Source organism: Lynx canadensis, chromosome F1 (genome assembly GCF_007474595.2).
Source record: "Lynx canadensis isolate LIC74 chromosome F1, mLynCan4.pri.v2, whole genome shotgun sequence".
Taxonomy (NCBI): domain Eukaryota; kingdom Metazoa; phylum Chordata; class Mammalia; order Carnivora; family Felidae; genus Lynx; species Lynx canadensis.
In genome coordinates, this window is record NC_044319.2 from 59,579,194 (window position 1) to 59,597,819 (window position 18,626).

The 18,626-nt window shown below is 52.4% G+C and overlaps 1 protein-coding gene and 1 long non-coding RNA gene across 2 annotated transcripts in view; both read left to right on the forward strand.

Annotated features, from left to right (window-relative positions):
* Positions 1-18,626, forward strand: part of FAM78B (family with sequence similarity 78 member B) — an 81,472-nt gene that overhangs the window by 37,307 nt on the left and 25,539 nt on the right.
* On the forward strand, positions 2,303-6,971 carry LOC116737847. Its single transcript, XR_004343111.1, has 3 exons — positions 2,303-2,752; positions 3,146-3,427; positions 4,820-6,971. It is a non-coding gene; the product is annotated as an uncharacterized LOC116737847 (long non-coding RNA).

Sequence of the window (18,626 nt, forward strand, 5' to 3'; positions counted from 1 at the left end):
ATGGACATAAGTTGGAGAGAAAAAGCGTGGCTGAGTCAGCCAGAGGCATTTCACAGAAATGGCCCGGTGGGCAGGAGGGCTCTGGCCAGCTTGTGTGGTCTGCCAGGACACGGGCAGCTTGGGGCGGGACTCCTCAGACCCCATTCCTTCCATAGGTCTGCAAAAGGAGGTTCCAAGGGCCCCAAGTGGTCTTTTCTCCTTCCCTCTTCATCCTTCCGCCACCCAACAGAGGAAGTCCTGATCAGTTCTCAGATGGTATTGCGTGAGCACTGACTCCCTCGTCACCAGGAGTGTGAGGCTGACTGCCGCGACTAGCCCTGCCCTTAAGGGCTCACAGCTCAGCAGGGCAGACTGCGGCCCTGCAAACCACTTCTAGATGAAGTAGTTAGGAGCACAGACTCAGAGCCATGGGGCCTGGGTTTGAGCTCAGCTCTGCAGGTTGCCAGCTTTGTGATCTTGGGGAAGTTACATAAACCTTTGAGGCCTCAGTTTCTTTGCTTCATAAAATCAGGACTGATAGGGGCACGTGGGTGGCTCAGTCGGTTAAGCGGCTGACTTCGGCTCAGGTCATGACCTCGAAGTTCGTGAGTTTAAGCCCTGCATCGGGCTCTGTGCTGACAGCTCAGAGCCTGGAGCCTGCTTCGGATTCTGTGTCTCCCTCTCTCTGTTCCTCCCCTGCTCACGCGCTCTCTCTGTCTCTCTCTCTCTCTCTCAAAAATAAAGATAAAAGAAAAACTTTTTTAAATGGGGACTGATAATATGCCTACCTCGTAGGGTTGTTGTGAGGAACAAATGAACGAAATGCATCGTGTACCTGGACCCGTGCACGGGACGTGGTAAACATTATGTACGTTTGTCTCTATTACTATCATTATTATGGTTTAGCATCATTCTGGGGTAAGCCCTGTGAAGATGTGCAGGGGTGGTGGGAGCTCAGGAGACGTCTGATCTAACCTAAAGCTCTAGGAAGGGTTCCTGGAAGAGGTGACAAAGAACTGAATCTAGAAGGAGGAGGAGGCATGATCCAGGCAAAGAAGGTACAGAGAATCCAGGAAGGGGGCGTTGAAAACCATGAGCAAGACATAATGGCATGTGCTAGAAAGTGCAAGGAGCCTGGTGTTGCTATAGCATAAGGTTCCAGGCTGGATACTGAGCAGCAAACAAGGTGCTGGGCTGGCCATGCGGTCAGATCATAGGGGGATTTGTCATGACCTTTCTGGCTTCTTTTAGCCCAGATCCCACTCTTCTAACCGCTTTGTTAGGCCCAGGAGTGGAACCCAAGTACCAATCACTTCCCCCCCAACTTCCACTGGCCACAATGGGACCCCCCCCCCACTTCCACCGGCCGCAGAGTGAGCGAGGGATAGGCATGTGACCCAAAGTGGCCAATCGTAATGCACCCCTGGGATTTCTGCTGGAGCCATGCCCCCCCCCTTCCCCGCCCCATGGAGAAGTCCCCAGCTTGGGCCCCTGAGATCCCAGGAAATGCCCAGATTACTGCAAGTTCTTCCTTTTTGAAAAACTCCATGCTTTCTCAAGTTGGTTTGTGACATTTGCAAATGAAACAGGCCTGACTAATAGGCCACACTAAGAGGCTGGGATTTCATTGTCTGAGCAGTGAGGGAGCTATTGAAGGTGTTAAACTGGGGTCTGCATTTGAGAGCCATCATGCTGACAGCGCTGTTAGAACCCGACTTAGGAAGAGTGGAGCAGGGTGCCCCTTAGGCGCTGCCTCAGTCCAGGAGTGGCGAACCTTCCCTGACCTACCCGAAGTAGCAACAGAGGAGGCAGACCGAACCCCGAAACACTGAAGCAGTACCCTGAGCTGCTGGCGCCAGACCCTGACTGTCAGCTGTGTCTCTGCCGGTGAGGCCGGGATGAGGTCCTTGGACCTGTCACAGGTGGGGGAGAGGCCCGGCCTGGCCTTGAGAGTGAAGGCCTAGGAGTGGGCTGCTGGCAGAGGCCGTAAGAAGCGCCGTCCCCCCTCCCCATGCAGCAGACCCTTTGGGCCACACTGTACTGTCACCTTGGTCCTGGGTATGGCCCCCAGTGCTCCGCTGTTACCGGGGAGGGATTTCTTGTAAATGTATTTGTCTGGGGGCACCTCGGTGGCCTAGTTAGTTAAGCATCCCCTTCGGCTCAGGTCACGATCTCAGGGTTCGTGAGTTGGAGCCCCGCATCGGGCTCTCTGCTGTCAGTGCAGTATGCTTCAGATCCCTTGTCTCCCTTTCTCTGCCTGTCCCCCCTCTCAAAAATAAATAGACATTATAGATACATAGATAGATAGATAGGTAGATAGATAGATAGATAGATAGACAGATAAATGTATTTATCTGGTTTCCCACCTTCCTTTAGAGAGGCTCCAGATCAAAAACAAACCCTACCCTCTGCTGCTTTTGTACCCCCCTCCCAGCTCTTGGCTGGACCTTGGTTCCTCCACACAAGAGGGCCTCCCATAGCTGTGACCAACCTGTGCCCGGGATCCTGCACACGGCTCCCGGGATGGCCTGAAGGGTAAAATAACGTTTTGTCCAAGTACAGTCTGTGTCCCAGAGACTTTAAAAATGTCACCTCACTGAATTCTCTCGGTAATCCTGTGGATACTTTCTGTCACCATTTTACAGGCGAGAATGCCAAGGTTCAGGAAGAGAAAATGAAATACACAACAACACACAGCCACTGAGGGAGAGAAGGAGAATTTGAACCCAGATCTGAGGTGATTCTCGCCTTCAGACCGATTTTTCAAACATTTGTGAGTGGGTTCCAGATGCCTCTGTTCTGAGGTCGGTTGCTACCTAAGGTAGATGTCTACTGACGTAATGTTGGACGCCACACTTTACAAGCTTGTAAATACCACGTTCGTGGGGTTTTCCCTTCACGCTTACTCATTCAGGTAGAGGTGGGGGTTTGGGCTTCTAAGAGAACCAAGATGAGGTGCAGTGGCTTCCTTTTCTTTGGCTTGGACCTTCCCCCCAGTTCAAGGTCAGCCACCATGACTGGCTGCTGGAAACTTCACTCATCCAGGCTGTCGTCCATCGCTCATGCTTCAGGCAGATCTGTGCCCTGGGCGGAGCCACCTTCTCCTGGCATCAGCCGTGGCATCAACCCACAAATGCCCTCTGACCGAGCTTCTCCTTTCCCTTAGGGAAGATTCCGTTCCTCATCCTGGCCGAGGCGCACACACACATCCACGCCCTCACTGACTTCCAACTCTTTCACAATGATGCCTCAGCAAATCTACCTCACAGATCTGGGAGTTAATCTGTGATTCAGCAAAGCAGTCAGAGATACGGGGATGTGGAGGAGAGTTGTCACAAACATTCCAGCCACGAGAATACAACAGTGCTCCATAGCACCTGTCTGGGAGTTGTCTGGAGGGCTCTGTGTCTCTCTGGGAGGCTGCGGTGTGAGCCTACGTGCCCTGCAGGTGAGCTCTGCCACATGAGGAGGGGACACGGGGTAGTCGATGGAGCAGCCCGACAACTGGGCTCCATCGCTTGTCGCCTTGGACGCGTTGGCTCACCTGCTGTGTGTCTGAGGTTCCCGAGCTGTGAAAATGCCGTAAGAATGGTACCTACCTCCTGGAGTCATGAGAATTAAGTGAATTAGCCCAGGTAAAATGCTTCAGACACCTGTCAGTACGGGGCACTTGGTGGGTGTCAGCAAACGTCTCTACCACTCGTACACCCTTGTCCTGGGCCCTGTGCCTTTGAGGGCCCTGCACTCCACAGGGCATGGAGTTCCAAATGGCCAAGAAGACATGTCCATACTCCTCCTTCTAGGCCATTCTTCAGGTACCCCAAACCCCAGAATTCCCCAGTGAGATGGCCTCCCACCTGCTTCCAGGACCCATGGGGAGCTTTTCCCCAGGGGAGCCTCCTGTGGGTGGCCTCCACTGCCTTGGGAATCCTCAGAGGCTCCAGGTGCCTGAAGGCAAGGCTGTGGGTGGAGCCTGGGCTGTGGAGTTCAGTGTCCCACCCCGTGGGTGCGGCCCCTCACCGCCCCTGATGCCCTCATCCAGGGGTGTCCCATCCCTCGCCACCTTGGTCCAACACAGAACTCTGTGGAGTCTGAAAATTCTGAATGGAGATCTGATCTTCCAGATGGAAGACCTATAGTAGCTAAGGTAGGAAAATAGCACGTATTTTATCTAGCAGTTTGTAGGCTTGGTTTCTAACTTTTAAATATTTACTCGTAAGGCGTGATGAGTCTATTTTTGCCCCAGGCCCTGAAGATGTTGGCGGTGGGCCTGGTGGTGATAATCGTGGTGAGGAGTGAGATCAAGGACGGATCATCGGAGCTGAAGCTCTGAGGCTCGTCTGCACTATTGTACTGATTTGCATCCTTACTTCCTCCCTCTGCTAACTGTTGCCAAGCAGATGGAAGGCAGGGGTGCCGGCAACTTAGCTGTAAAGAACGATAGATGGTGTTCGCAGACGTGGCCTGGGGTTCCGGAGCCAGGCCCATCCCTCTGTCTAGAGCCTGCATCCGCTTACCTGCGAGCTCACAATGGTGATCTCTGCTCACCACCCACCCTTTCTCTTAGAAGCAGCTTAGCGCCTCCTGTTTTTATGCGCCCACCTCCCCCCAGGGTCAGCCAGAATCTTGCATTTTTGCTGTCTTGGGCAGCCCTTGCAATGGCCCTGGGGGACGCCTCTTCAGGAGCCCCTGGGGTCTGAATGAGCACCGTTGTCTGTAGCTCCAGCAACCCCACCAGCCCAGATCAATCCCAATAATTCACACTAGCATGCACAATTGTATTTCCACACAAATCGCCTCTGTTCTTCCCTCGTTTCACTCCTCTCCAAATGACCTTCAGCGTTCCAACTTGCTCTCATTTCAACACGACGTGCGGTACCTCCAATGCATCTGTGTCTCGACCCACGTTCCTGCAGCCTCTGGGCACCCTACGAAGCGGCTGAGGCACAGCTGGACGACAACTGCAGTGAAAGACAGTCCCCAGGCTTCGGAGGTGGCACTTGATGGAAAGCACACGGACACACATGAGTTCAAGCCCCGCTCCATCACTTACTTCCTGTGTGTCTTTGGACCAGTTGCTTACCTTCTCAGAGCTGGGAATGCTGCGTGTATAAAATGCAGACAATAATGCTGACCTTCTTGTTGTATGATGATTTAAACAGATGACACAGGTAAAGTCCCTAGCAAAGCACCTGGCCCAGATTCTCAAAAAATGTAAAGACAAGGACTCTCTCCGTCTTTGACTGCCGGCACCCTACCCGGTGCCTGACACGATGCATGTTGGTTGTCCTCGTCTTTAAGCCGTGAGGAGCTGACTCCACTGAGAGGGGCAGGCTGAGTTTAGAGGGACAAGTAAGAGGGGAACCACTGGCTGAGCCCACGCAAAGCCACCTCTGTTGTCTGGTCTTCTCTCTCATCCTTGGCTTTCCTCCATTAGCAGGGAAATGTCACCCTTGAAACTCAAACTTGTATTGAGCTGGCCGGGGGCTCTATGGGCACAGGGAACAATGCACCTGTCAAATGTCTCACCTTGGCAAGGCTTTGGGGGTCTCTCGTGGCTGCTTACGGCACGCACCCTTTATTCTCTTGACCACTTCTGTTGGGAAAGCCGATGTTCTTTAATCTCTCACATGAGTATTCATTACTGTCTGTCCAAGAGAGATGTGTAATAGACGTGGAAATGCAGACAATGTAAAGGCTTGTAAATGGCAAGAAGGACGGAAACAGTCCTCTGAGGGGCTATAGCTGGGCAAAGGGAGAAAGCGAGGGTCAGTTTTCAATGTGTACTCTCCTGGACAGATGTAGATCATTCTAATGGCCGATTGATCTCGTAGCTCTGAAAAATCTCCCACACAGAAAACAGAGGCCCAATCTGGACCTCAGATTGGCTGTTTGTTCTTTTAAATATGATTGTGGGTAGACAGGGTAGTTTCCCCCTTTGCATTGTCTCCTTTGGAATCTCTTATTTCAAAAGAAGATAAATATCAAGTACTCCTGTGTTTTGCTGTTTGTAGCAGATGCCGCGGAAGGAACGGAAGGCAACAGGGTATGTTAAAATCATTTTAACCCATCAGGGCTGCTTGGAGTAATTTCCCTGGAAACCTGTGAAAAGGGTTTTCAAGATGAACTCGAGACAGTTGTAAATGTGTCCTTTTGTTGGATAACAGAAGGTGAATGCTAATGCTGAGAGGGAATTGGGGAGCCCGATAAGTTCTAGTCTTAGAAGTTCTTAGAAGCTCTCTCTGCCCTCCAAGCCTCAGCCTTCTTGGAGCAGCAGATGAGAGCCAGCACTGGGGGCTGAGACCTGTCCTGCAGCCATGTGGTGGGAGGAGTGACCCAGGACCCATCAGTTCATCTCTGCCCACGGCCCTCGTGTCTGTAAAATGAGAACACGACACGACGTGACGAGGTACCCCTAAACAGAAGAGCCAGCAATGGGAAGCTGGGAGCTGCAGCACAGAAATACGGGCCTGGGCAGACAACGTCACGGTCTTGTCCCCTCTCAGCCACCAACTCACTCAACCTAAAGGAAGTCCCCAAACTCTGCCAGCCTCAGTTTTCTTACGTATACAATGGGGGATTGGATAAATGGAAGAGTGGCCAACTTTTTCTCTGTAGAGTCAGATAGTAAATATATTGGGCTTCATGGGCCGTATGGTCACCACTGTAACTACCCAACTCTGTCACTGTGGCAAGAAAACAGCGAAAGACAACGTGTAAGTGAATGGGTGTGGCTGTTCCAATAAAACTTTATTCGTAAAAACAGGGAGCAGGCCGTAGGTCTCGGATTAGAAGATCAGGGAGTTTCTTTTTGTGTTCTTTTTAATTCACAACATTTCTTTTTTTAAATTAACGTCTATATTGAGATGTAACTGATATATCTCAACAGATACAGATAGATGTAGATATAGATATAAACTGCGCATATTTAATATTTCAATAGAGTTTTTTCTAACTTAATAAAGTTATGTTGTATCTAACGAAGGCATAAACCCCATTAGAATATGAAATTGTTGGTTCTTTTATTTGCTGCGTGATTAACTGAAATTATACATTAGATGACTCTCTTGGGATATACTTGATAAACATTTCATGGAATGTCAGACTCTCAGTGCAGCAAGGGATCTTGGGGATCACAGAGTGTCACAGCCCCACACGCTGGAAGCCCCCCCTCCTGCCTCGTGAGCCCCAGTTATCCGCTTATCCGCAGCCTGCAAAGGACTTACCATCCCAGGCGGCAGCCCAGTCTACCCGAGCCCCTCGGTGGCAAAGGCAGATGCTGCATCCTCGCCGCTTCCCCTGTTGGTCCTACCCGTGCAGGCTCCTTCGCTCTGCCTTCTCTTTCTCCCCTCCTCCCCACAGACGGACTGCAGTTCCCCTGCAGAGCCCAGGACGCTTGCCTCAGAGGACCAGTTCAGCTCTGCCTCCTTCCCTCCAATCCATTCTTGGCCTGGCGTCCCTGGGCCCCAGGCCCCTCCCCAGCTGCCTCAGTCTGGTCTGCTCGCCTTCGTGAGTCAGTGCTCCCGTGGGTCTGGGGCTCCGCTCTCCACCTCAGCTGCGCCCCTGACTCTCTCGGACCCCACTTGGCTCAATCCCTGTGCCCTTCCCAGACATCCAGGAAGCCCTGCCCAAGTCCAGCCCCTGGGCCCCCATTCATCTAGGAAGAAGGTTGAGAACGTCCGAGAATCCTTTAGGGATTTTAAATCTCTTTCCCAGACCAATCAGACCCCAGGGCCTTCGACCTACATATATACCTACAGTTCAGACGTTCCTGCCATGAGTAAAACAGCTAACGGCCATCTCGACCGAAATCTATGCTCATGAAAGCATTTATCCATAGAAAAATAAGTGCTATTAAGTCTGGAATGAAACAGAAGCCCTGGGAGCTGCAATTCTCAGGTGGGAGTAAATGGATACTTACGTTCTCAGCACATTGGAGACGCAGCCACTTGCGCTGACCAGGAAACGTGGTATTGGGGGTGGGGGGGTGCGGTGCCAGGACGACAAGGGCTGATCGGCTAAAAAAAAGACAAACTTGCGATCTGGGAGTCTCTTATTCTGCTCCTGTAATTATGGAGCTCCAATAGCAAGATTCGGGCTTCACAAAATGCGAAATAATGCAAAATTAGGCAAGAATCCTACCCAGGGGCACAAGTCTTTCCCTAAACTGGGGAGGGAAGCAGAAGGAGACCATGGACAGGCAGAAGTCCGGGTCAAATCCAAGGGACGTGGTAGATCCTTAAGCAGTAGAGGTGGCAGGTGCTGCCGTTAGGGAGGAAGCGTCGTGGGACCTTGGAGTCGACTGCTGTCACCCCCTCCCCTTTTCCAGATAGTCTTGAGGCTGGAGGGGTGCTCATGCTCAGGGCGACAGAACAAAAGCCGTACTGGAACCCTGCCGGTGCTCCCCTGTGAGCGGGGTGTCGGCATCCCAGCTGAGGGAGGGAGCTTCCCGTAGGACAATTCTGCAGAAGACACACACCGCAGCTGACATAAAGCCTTGGGCTTAGTGGAAGGACACTCTCTTTTTCCTACAGGGACCTAGAGATGAAGGGCTCTTTAACTCGGGAGGGTACGCGGAATGCCCTTCAGTCTTGTCGGGGCCTGTTCGGTGTTCAGCTATGACCGGGCCAGCCTGCTGATGGAAATGTACTCCCAAATCCACCTTCTTTACAGAGAATGCAGGCTCCTCACTTTCCCGGGCTGCGTGCCTCTTGCTACACAGAAACGCCGCTCTGGACAGAGCCACGCGTGGCTTACGGGGAACAGCGTCCCCCTCCTGGATACGGACAAATGGCAGATGCGGGGTGGCCACGCTCGTCTGGAGCCTGGGGACCAGGGGTCTGCCCACACGTTTGAGCAATCCCAGCTACCACTGGAGCAGATACCACAAGCTCAGGGTCTGCAGCAGCCCCGCTGACGGCCGCAGGATGTGTGGGGGGCACGGGATGCAGCCGGGCCTCCGGCCGAGATACCCAGCTCTGGATCGTCACAGCTGAGCCACCAGCTCTCGTGGCTTCCAGGAGGATGGGGAGAGGCAGGAGCCTGCGCCCTCACACGGAGCCACACAACGCACAGGAGGAGAAGACAGTGTGGTGAGATCATAGCAGCGTTTTATACCTGGCTAGGGCTTTGCAGTTCTCAAAGCGCTGTTACGCCCGTGACCTTGTTTTCTCTGGAGAGAACAGGTACTGTTGTTCCCATCTTACGCACAAGGAAGAAGAAGCTCAGGGAGATCAAGGGACCTGACTGGGACAGCAAGTGGGCAGAACTGGGGCCAGGACACAAGCTGACTTCTGGCTGGTCCCATAGCCGCTCCTGGTGTCCTCTCCTCCGGAAGACCTTTCCTGAGCCCTCGGCCCCTGCACGTGCCCCACCCCTCCCCGGCCCTGACCACGGGGTCCCGGACTCAGCCCTCTGTCATCATCACTCGCTAGATCCTAAGCTGTGTGGAACCGAGGGCTGTGACTTGACCATCTTAGTATCCCCAAGTCCTAGGACCTGCTCGGCATGCAGAAGATACACAATAAGTTCCCAGAGTTCATTCCCCGTGGCTTCCAGGGCCCATCGGAGCTGGGCCGATGCCGTGTCGACAACCTCTTTGGCCCCGCCTCCACCCACCTTCCCCAAATGCAGGAAGTGCTTTCCCACCCCAGGGCCTTTGCCCTTGCTGGCCCTCTGCCTGGAACCCTCCGCCTCCACATATCCGTGCAGTTCTTTCCCTCACTTCGTTTGGCCGTTGGCTTAAAATGACGAGACAACATTCTCAAAGAGGCCTTCCCTGCACCTGACGAAGCAGCCGCCACCCCTCCTTACCTTTTTCCTGTTTGTTGTCTATTTCCCCCCACCATGCAAGCTTCCTGAGGGCAGGAGCTTTGTTTTGTCCCTTGCTGTGACCCCAGAGCTTAGAACAGCCTCTAAGGAAACATGAAACCACGCTTCAAGTTAAGGCACCAAAAGCTGCTTTCTGTTACCTCCTGATCAGATGGTATCGCCACGCGCCCCTCCTAAACCTCTCACGCCTCATTCTTCCTCCCCAAAGATTACCATCTCTGTGCTATCAAATGAGGAAGGCTGAGAGGAACCATCAGTACAAGACCAGATTATCTCTAAGGGAGTTCGGAGCCCCTGGTGTAGACGTGGGTCAGACACGATCTAACCGCTAATGACACAGTCATGGTTTCTGACTTTGGCGGGGAAAAAGCAAGGAACCTATGCTATATATTTCTTAGGAAATAAGGAACCCACATGGTCATATTCTCCAGGGCAGGGCCCGTGCCTTCCTTTTCGGTGTCCTCCGAGGTGACCAGCATAGAGCTGGAGGAAGGAGGAGTAAAGGTCGCCTCCCCACCCCCACTCTGTTACAATGCAGGACGGACGAAGTTTTTTCAAGTCCTGCTGGAAATCTCCTGGCTGGAAACCTTCCCAGATACCCAATTTTCTTGCTTGAAGTGCATTTCTTTTCTCCTTGAAAATTAGTGCAGGAGAATTTGTCTCTGTTATAAACCCCGTCCTGGTGGGAGGTGCAAAGTGTTCACACAGAACTTTGCAAATGCTTGGTGTGTGCACTGCACAGGGGCTGGGGGCTCTTGGGGTTGGAAAGTGAAGGACGAGGAACGGGGCAGTTCATACAAAGCGGTTGGAATGGACTCCTCTCCCAGAAGACGTGTAAACTGGCTCTGGACTCCTCTGTGTCAAGAGGCAGGAAGAACTGGCCGTTTGCATCTTAGCGTTCTCCACAGGAACCGGAGGGGCGGAACTGCGTCCCATGCCTGTGACACCCCCTTCTCCCCTCGCTGACCAGACTGACAGGGCCTTGAGCCCTCCCTACCATGAGACCCAAGGGAAAGCAGAATTGGTCTTCTCTCTGGAGATGATAACTCAGACCTCAGGAATGTAGTCATTCTTCTAATAAATTCCTCAGGCAGCCTGGTTCTGGGCCCTGGACTTGGAGAACTGAACTGGACACAGGCCCTGCCTTCGGGGTGCTTCCGTTATGGAGGAGACAGAGAGATAGAGATGATAGAGATAGAGATAGAGATGACAGAGATAGATAGAGATAGAGATGGAAATAGAGATAGAGATTAGAGAGAGAGCAAGCGCGATAGAGAGATGATAGAGACATATATATATATATAGAGAGAGAGAGAGATGATAGAGATAGAGATGATAGAGATAGAGATGGAAATAGAGAAAGATTATAGAGAGCAAGCTAGATAGATGATAGAGATAGAGACATATATATATATAGAGAGAGAGCGAGATAGATATAGAGATGATAGAGATAGAGATAGATGGAGATAGAGATGGAAATAGAGAAAGATTATAGAGAGCAAGCTAGATAGATGATAGAGATAGAGACATATATATATATATAGAGAGAGAGAGCGAGATAGATATAGAGATGATAGAGATAGAGATAGATGGAGATATATAGAGAAAGATGATGGAGATAGAGCGAGATAGAGATAGATGGAGAGAGAGAGATGATGGAGACAGAGAGATAGAGATAAAGATAGAGATACAGATGGAAATAGAGAGAGATTATAGAGATAGAGCGAACGAGATAGAGAGATGATAGAGAGAGATGGAGATAGCGAGGTAGATATAGAGATGATAGAGATAGAAATAGATGGAGCTAGAGAGGGAGAGGGAGAGAGAGATGATGGAGATAGAGAGCGAGATAGAGATAGAGATAGATAGAGATAGAGATGGAAATAGAGAAAGATTATAGAGAGCAAGCTAGATAGATGATAGAGATAGAGACATATATATATATAGAGAGAGAGAGAGAGTGAGATAGATATAGAGATGATAGAGATAGAGATAGATGGAGATATAGAGAGAGAAATGATGGAGATAGAGCGAGATAGAGATAGATGGAGAGAGAGAGAGATGATGGAGACAGAGAGATAGAGATAGAGATACAGATGGAAATAGAGATTATAGAGATAGAGCGAACGAGATAGAGAGATGATAGAGATAGAGATGGAGATAGCGAGGTAGATATAGAGATGATACAGATAGAAATAGATGGAGCTAGAGAGGGAGAGAGAGAGAGATGATGGAGATAGAGAGCGAGATAGAGATAGAGATAGATAGAGATAGATGGAGAGAGAGAGATAGATGGAGAGAGAGAGATGATGGAGATAGAGTGAGATAGATATAGAGATAGATGGAGAGAGTGAGAGATAGAGATAGAGATGATGGAGATAGAGATAGAGATAGTTGGAGACAGAGAGATGATGAAGACAGAGAGAGAGATAGGATGCATAGTGGGAGAGGGGGTCAGAACATAGAGGATTCGTGGGCCTGCTAAGGAGCCCGTCCATCATTCTGGCGGCAATAGGGAGCTTCTGAAAGATTTCGGGAAGGGGAGTGGTTTGGTTGGATTTTCATTTTCAGAAGGGGGTCATTAGGACGCTGGTTGGCCGGGACCCGTCACGGAGGTCCCAAGCCTCCCTTGCCCCACGAGCACCACGTCCCCTACATCCGCCAGCCGGACCGGGCGCGTCTCCCGCGCGCTCACGCTGCAGCTGGACTTGTCCCTGCTACGACAGCGCTCACCCTGCGTGCTAGGGTTGCCCGTTCCGTCCTGCTCCTCGCCAGAATGCCAGGCACTGTGGCGGGCTCGCCTCTACCCCCCGTGTCCAGCACAGGGCCTGGAATGCTGCTGGAGCTCACTCGTACATTTACACGTACATATATTTTTTCACAAACGTCACATGGAACTATTGAATATCGCAAGAGAGAGAAAACTGGGGTCCGGGTGAGCTGGGGCGCTGACAGCAGGAGCGTGAACGGGGGTCGGGGGGAGACACGGGGGGGTGAGCAGACCTCATGGCTGGTCGGTGCTCGTGGCGAAACTCCGCTCCCTGCTCCTCTGTGCTGTTCTCTTCCGTGAAGCGGAGCTTTTGACACCTGCTCACGGCGGTGTCGCAGAGATGAGATGAGAGTAGAAAGCGGCCCCTCACCGCCGGTGTCATTGACAGCTGCTCGGCTGCCTCGGTTTCCCCAGTGCCCAGTGTGATCAGTCCCGGGCTAGTAGTGGCTGAGCAAAAGGGGGAGGCACAGTCTGAAGGAGGTAAAGTTTCCTTTTCTACCTTCTGCCACTTTCCCGGGGAGGCCACACCCACGAAACAATATCCTCGCTTCTCTCAGGGCCTTGGACCCTCTGGCCTGAATGGCACATCTTTACCAAAATCAATTCCGGAAACTTCCAACCACTCCATGACTGACTGACTGAAGGGACAAATGGCTTTCTAACCCTAGCTCTGCCATTTACCATGACCTAGGACACCTTTCCACCCCGAACGTTAGTTTACCGACCACGAAATGGGCATCAGACTATGCTTTGCACAGGTTTGTTTCAAGAATTCGGTCCAGTCGTGCCTGTGTGAGCACTTCCCAAATTGTAACGTGCAACAGAAATGTCCTGTTATCAACATACCTGCCCCTCACCCCCCGTCCCCCCCAAAGGTGCTCAGCGTGGAGCATGCACAGAGGAGGCTGTGGCTGGAGGTTGAAAGGGTAAATGGGGTCTATGTGATTTAGGGATCGCCCCACATCTTGTCATAGGAAGCATTTGCACGCCAGTAGGTACCCGCGGGGTGGTGGGTCCCCCTGCGGAGACCACATCACCGGGGCTAATGCGCTGCCCCCTTTTGGCCACTCTTTGGCTTTCATGGTTTCACCCCGTTTGGATCCTGACACCTGCTCCTGGGGAGGTGGCCAGTTCCCCGGCTTCCCCGGCCACGTGGCAGAGCTGACGAAGTCCCGGCCTGTGGTTTCACAGCTGTGCCCACCTGTCCCCCATCCCGCGGTCCTCTGCGCCAGGAGATGCCCACTCATTCCTGTGCAGGGCCGTCGGGGGGAGAGCAACTGAGTGACCTTGCAGGGGAGGCGGGTTAGAGCAGCACAGCAGAGCTAGAGCCTCCAGGGGTGATGGGAACGGGGGGATGATTCCAGCCTCCAGCAGGCTGGGAGGATTTTCTGATGCCACGTCCACAACCCACTACCCTGAGCAAATTCCTCTTTTGAAATGTAGGAGATGGGGCACCCCGGTGGTTCAGTCCGTTAAGCGTCTGACTTCAGCTCGGGTCATGAGCTCACAGTACTTGAGTTCGAGCCCCGCATCGGGCTCTACGCCGACAATGCCAAGCCTGCTTGGAATTCTCTCCCTCTTTCTCTGTCCCCCTCTGCTCATGCTTTCTCTCTCTCTCTCTCTCTCTCTCTCAAAATAAATACACTGTAAAAAATAAAAATAAATAAATAAAATGTAGGAGGGTAAACCCTAATGGTCCTTCATACCCTGATGAAATAAACTTAGTTACATATTTAACTGCCGGTGTGTGTAAAGCTTTGGCGTGTCTGTTGTCATCACACTGTTAATTTCGTCGTCCTGTGATGCAGCTTCGAGCCCTCTTTCACAGTTGAGGAAATCGAGGCTGGAGCAGTGAAGTCATCTGAAAACACAGCGACAAGTAAGGGAGGTGGGATTCCAGAGCCAGGAGTGTGTTCCTCCTGCCGAGCGGGTTCCCTTCTCTGTGCCACACAGTCTCCCCGGAAGCCCGTGGGGGCAGGACGCTGATGGGGGAGGGCTGTGACCTCAGGGCCCACTGCAGGGGCCTCCCGGCTGTGGACAGTGAAACAGAGGGCCACTGTGACAGCCAACCTGCTCCCCTGGCCCACACCCACCTCCCTGCCCTGGCCTGGACAAGGCCTGCAGGTCTGGACCCACTGACCGGCTAAGGACCGAAAGTCTCTGGACAGGGCACGGTCGAGCCTGGTCCACTACAGTTACTTTCCGCAGTGTTAGTTTTTAATTACAAAACAGATTTAAAAAAAAAAAAGCTCTCATCTCCATAACTTAGCCTGTTTAACAATGCACTTACAATGGATTTTCCAGGCCGTCTGGGTGGCTCAGTTGGTTGAGCATCCAACTCTTGATTTAGCCTTAGGTCATGATCCAAGGGTCGTGGGATCGAGCCCCGCATTGGGCTCTGCGCTGAGCATGGAGACTGCTTAAGACCCTCTCTCTCCCTCTGTCCCTCTCCCCCACTTGTGCACGCTCTCTCTCTAAAATAAATTTTTTTTAGAAAATGGATTTCCCAAGGATAGAGTCTAGTGAGTTGTGTTCATATCCTAGCTCTGGCACCTATGAGTGGTACAACTTTGGATAAATGACATAAGCTCTGTGGGCCTCAGTTTCCACATCTGTGAGGTGGTCGTAGCCCTAGTTATATACTTCATGGGGTCGTTGGGAAGAGAAATGAGGGGACTGTCCAGGGTGCTGAGTGTGGGGCCTGGAGCGTGGAAAGCACAGGTGGGCCACAGCCTTGGAGCCACATCCCCGTCCTGCTTGGTTTGAGGGCAGGAGCGTGGGAACACCTGCCTCCTGGGTGACAGAGCAGCAGGTGTATTCTAACCATCGCTTGAAGAACGAGGCGTCCACAGAGGGCGGTGCAGACTGAGAGGTTGGTGTGGGCTCTACTCTGCGTGGGCGAGATCCGGGACTTAGTGTCCCCCCTCCCAGTCTTGCCTCAGATAGCCCAACAGATGAGGCCTTCAAGCCGTGGCCAGAATGGTCTTGCAGCCCTTGGAGGGCTTCTAAGGGAAGAGAGCCCGTTCGGGCTCCACAGTTCCTCTCCTCGGCTAACGCAGACCGTCGGCCCCAAACACCGGATTTGTGCTTTTATACAAATGAGGCGAAGTGAGGTGAGAATGAGAAGCAGACACACAGGCTGGGCCTCGCAGAACGCTGCCCTGGGCTCACACTCGTATTTCCCTCCATCTGTCTCGTTCTTGTGTCTGTCTGGGGACCAGGGTCGTGAGTGCAATTGTAATAGAAACATGATAAGTCACTAGGAAAGCTGATCTGTCGTACATACGTTCTGAAGGTGGGAACGACTAAGCCGGAAGAGAATTGCAGCGTCTGGGGGGGCGGGGGGGGCATACGCCCCAAGAATTGACACAGAAGCAGAAATGCTAGAGCGGCCTGGCTGCGTCAGGAGATGAGTTGCAGAATTATCTAGCCAGGGACGTCCAGGCCGCTGAGTAATGTCTCCTGATGTTAATCAAGTCTGCGACAACCTGGATCATGCAACTTACTGAACTCAACTTATATTCTCTTAGGCAAAATCACTATGACCCGGATGGAAATTTAGCCAGAGAGCAATAAAGAATGGAAAGCCCCAGGTAATGAACTAGCCTCTGGGAAGCCAGCAGCCCTGCTCTCTGGCTGGTTATATTTTAAATATTACAGGAAATTAGAGGATCCTGAACATTTACTGAGCACTTAGTGTGTACCAGGAGCTGTGCTGTAAACTTTAAGGACCTGCGTTCATTGGGTCCCCTCAAAAGCTCTGTGCAGAAGGTATCCCAGACCAGCAGCCACGTGGTAGTTTTCTGACATATAAAGACATTTTCTTGGGTTGGACTTTCCCCCCACTTCAGGTGGCCAAAAAGAAGCGGTATCCCCAGTTACCTGTAATGAACGCGAGAGACTTAGTGCATCTCCAGAACAGCAGGGACACCGTACGTGAGCCACAGTCAACGTGTCCTTGCTGGATGCTGGCTGTTTTGGCCTCTCTAACGTGTCTGAGATTTCTAGCCTGCTTTCTACATTGGTGAGATCGTTCACATCAACTATCTTGACTTGACCCATCACTTGAAAGCAGAGACCCACTTGTTGGGGTGCAGAGAGCAAATATGAGCCCATTATGACCCTATCCTTCCTCTCCCTGCCCATCAGTCCTGGAGAGAGTCCTACCTCTAACAAACCCCATAAGTGCGGGGTCTCCTTGATGCACGGAGCAGCAGGTGCACTGAGCAGGGCCCCCCTTGGACAGAGCCTAGCCACCTGGATCCTGCGCTTGCTTGATCCAGGGGACCAATGAGAGAGAAGGGTCGAGTTCGGGCCAGTCAGGAGAAGGAGAAGTCAGAGAATGGCCCCATAACTTGCCTTCCCACCCTCCAGGTTTGGTCATCAAAGAGTTCATACTGGTCACTTTGTTTCTCTCCACTCCTGGGTCCTTCCTGTTTGCTCCACAGGGACCTTGCGGATTTTTCTGCCATCCTTCGTGTTTAAGGGGCACAGAACCTTCCAGAGCATGACTGTGTAGGGCTCGTATGCTTATCTTACAACTAATCCCTGCTATTATGTGCAGAGGCCCGCGGACCTTGCACTTTGCCCTAGGACCGTGTCATCCCAGTGTATCTTCTGGCTCGTTCCTCACGGTGTCCCGGAGCCCTGCTACCTGAGGTGTCAGAAGCTGTGTCTCTCCGAGTTGGGGGCCACAACTCTACTCTCCCAACCTGGGGACTCCCTGGGTTTTCTGTGTAACTCAGCTCCCGATTTCATGGAGTCCAAAGCGGCCAATGCCCACCCTGCCCCTAACCGACGTGCGTGTGACATAGGCTGGCTGTGTCGGGGACTGGCCAAGCAAGAAAGGAGCGGGGACGTTAGTGATTAGCCAGGCTTGGGACAGCGGCACAGGAGAGGAAAAGCCTGTGATTGCTCACTTGCACTGGCCTCGGCCGCAGGAAGGAAACATAATGAACGAAGTCCAGAGCAGCAGAAGGAGGAGAGCAGTTACAGTCTCTTGCCGCCCGACTCTTCAAAGATGCCCAGCGGCGCTGGGAGGATGTGAAGTCAGGATTTCATGACACCCAGGGCCAGGGCCGGAGATAAATCCCCGCCCGTTTTCTTTTGAAGATGGTTCCTCCCCTTCTCTTGATCCTAGGACTCCAGCCTGGTTTCCCGGGCAACTAGGCTGACTTCCTGTGGCAAAGGTCAGCGTGCGGTGGGGTGCGAGCAGACCTGCCCCGGTGGTGTTTGGGGAGGAAGGACCCCCGGGCAAGGAGAGGAGCAGCAGAACATGAAAGCAGGCCAGTCAGCTGTTCTTGTCCTTAGCCCCCATCTTAGCCGAGGAAACTGAGGCATAAAGCGGCTAAGCGACTTGAGATAGTGCGTCGTGGAACCAGGAGTTGGATCTCTTGTGGAATGAGTCTGCCTTCCTTCCCGAGAAACTGCAGCCACTGACCAACCTTGCGGACGTGGTGCACTTAAAGCTCCTGCTCTTGGACGGGCGCCTGGGGGGCTCAGCCGGTTAAGCGTCCGACTCCTGGTTTCGGCTCAGGCCATGATCTCACGGTTTGTGAGTTTGAGCCCCGTGTCGGGCCCTGTGCTGATAACGCAGAGCCTGCTTGGGATTCTCACTCTGTCTCTCTCTTTCTCCCCCTCCCCGACCTCTCAAAATAAGTAAATAAACTTTAAAAAATAAATAAATAAGGGGCGCCTGGGTGGCGCAGTCGGTTAAACGTCCGACTTCAGCCAGGTCACGATCTCGCGGTCCGGGAGTTCGAGCCCCGCGTCAGGCTCTGGGCTGATGGCTCAGAGCCTGGAGCCTGTTTCCGATTCTGTGTCTCCCTCTCTCTCTGCCCCTCCCCCGTTCATGCTCTGTCTCTCTCTGTCCCAAAAATAAATAAACATTGAAAAAAAAATTTAAAAAAAAAAATAAAAATAAATAAATAAATAAATAAAAAGCTCTTTCTCTTGGAGAGGAGACAGGTGCACAGTGACATGCGTGGGGGCCGGTGGGCTTCCTGTCCACGGTGGGGTGGGGGGGGGGGCAGGCTGAGCTCACTGC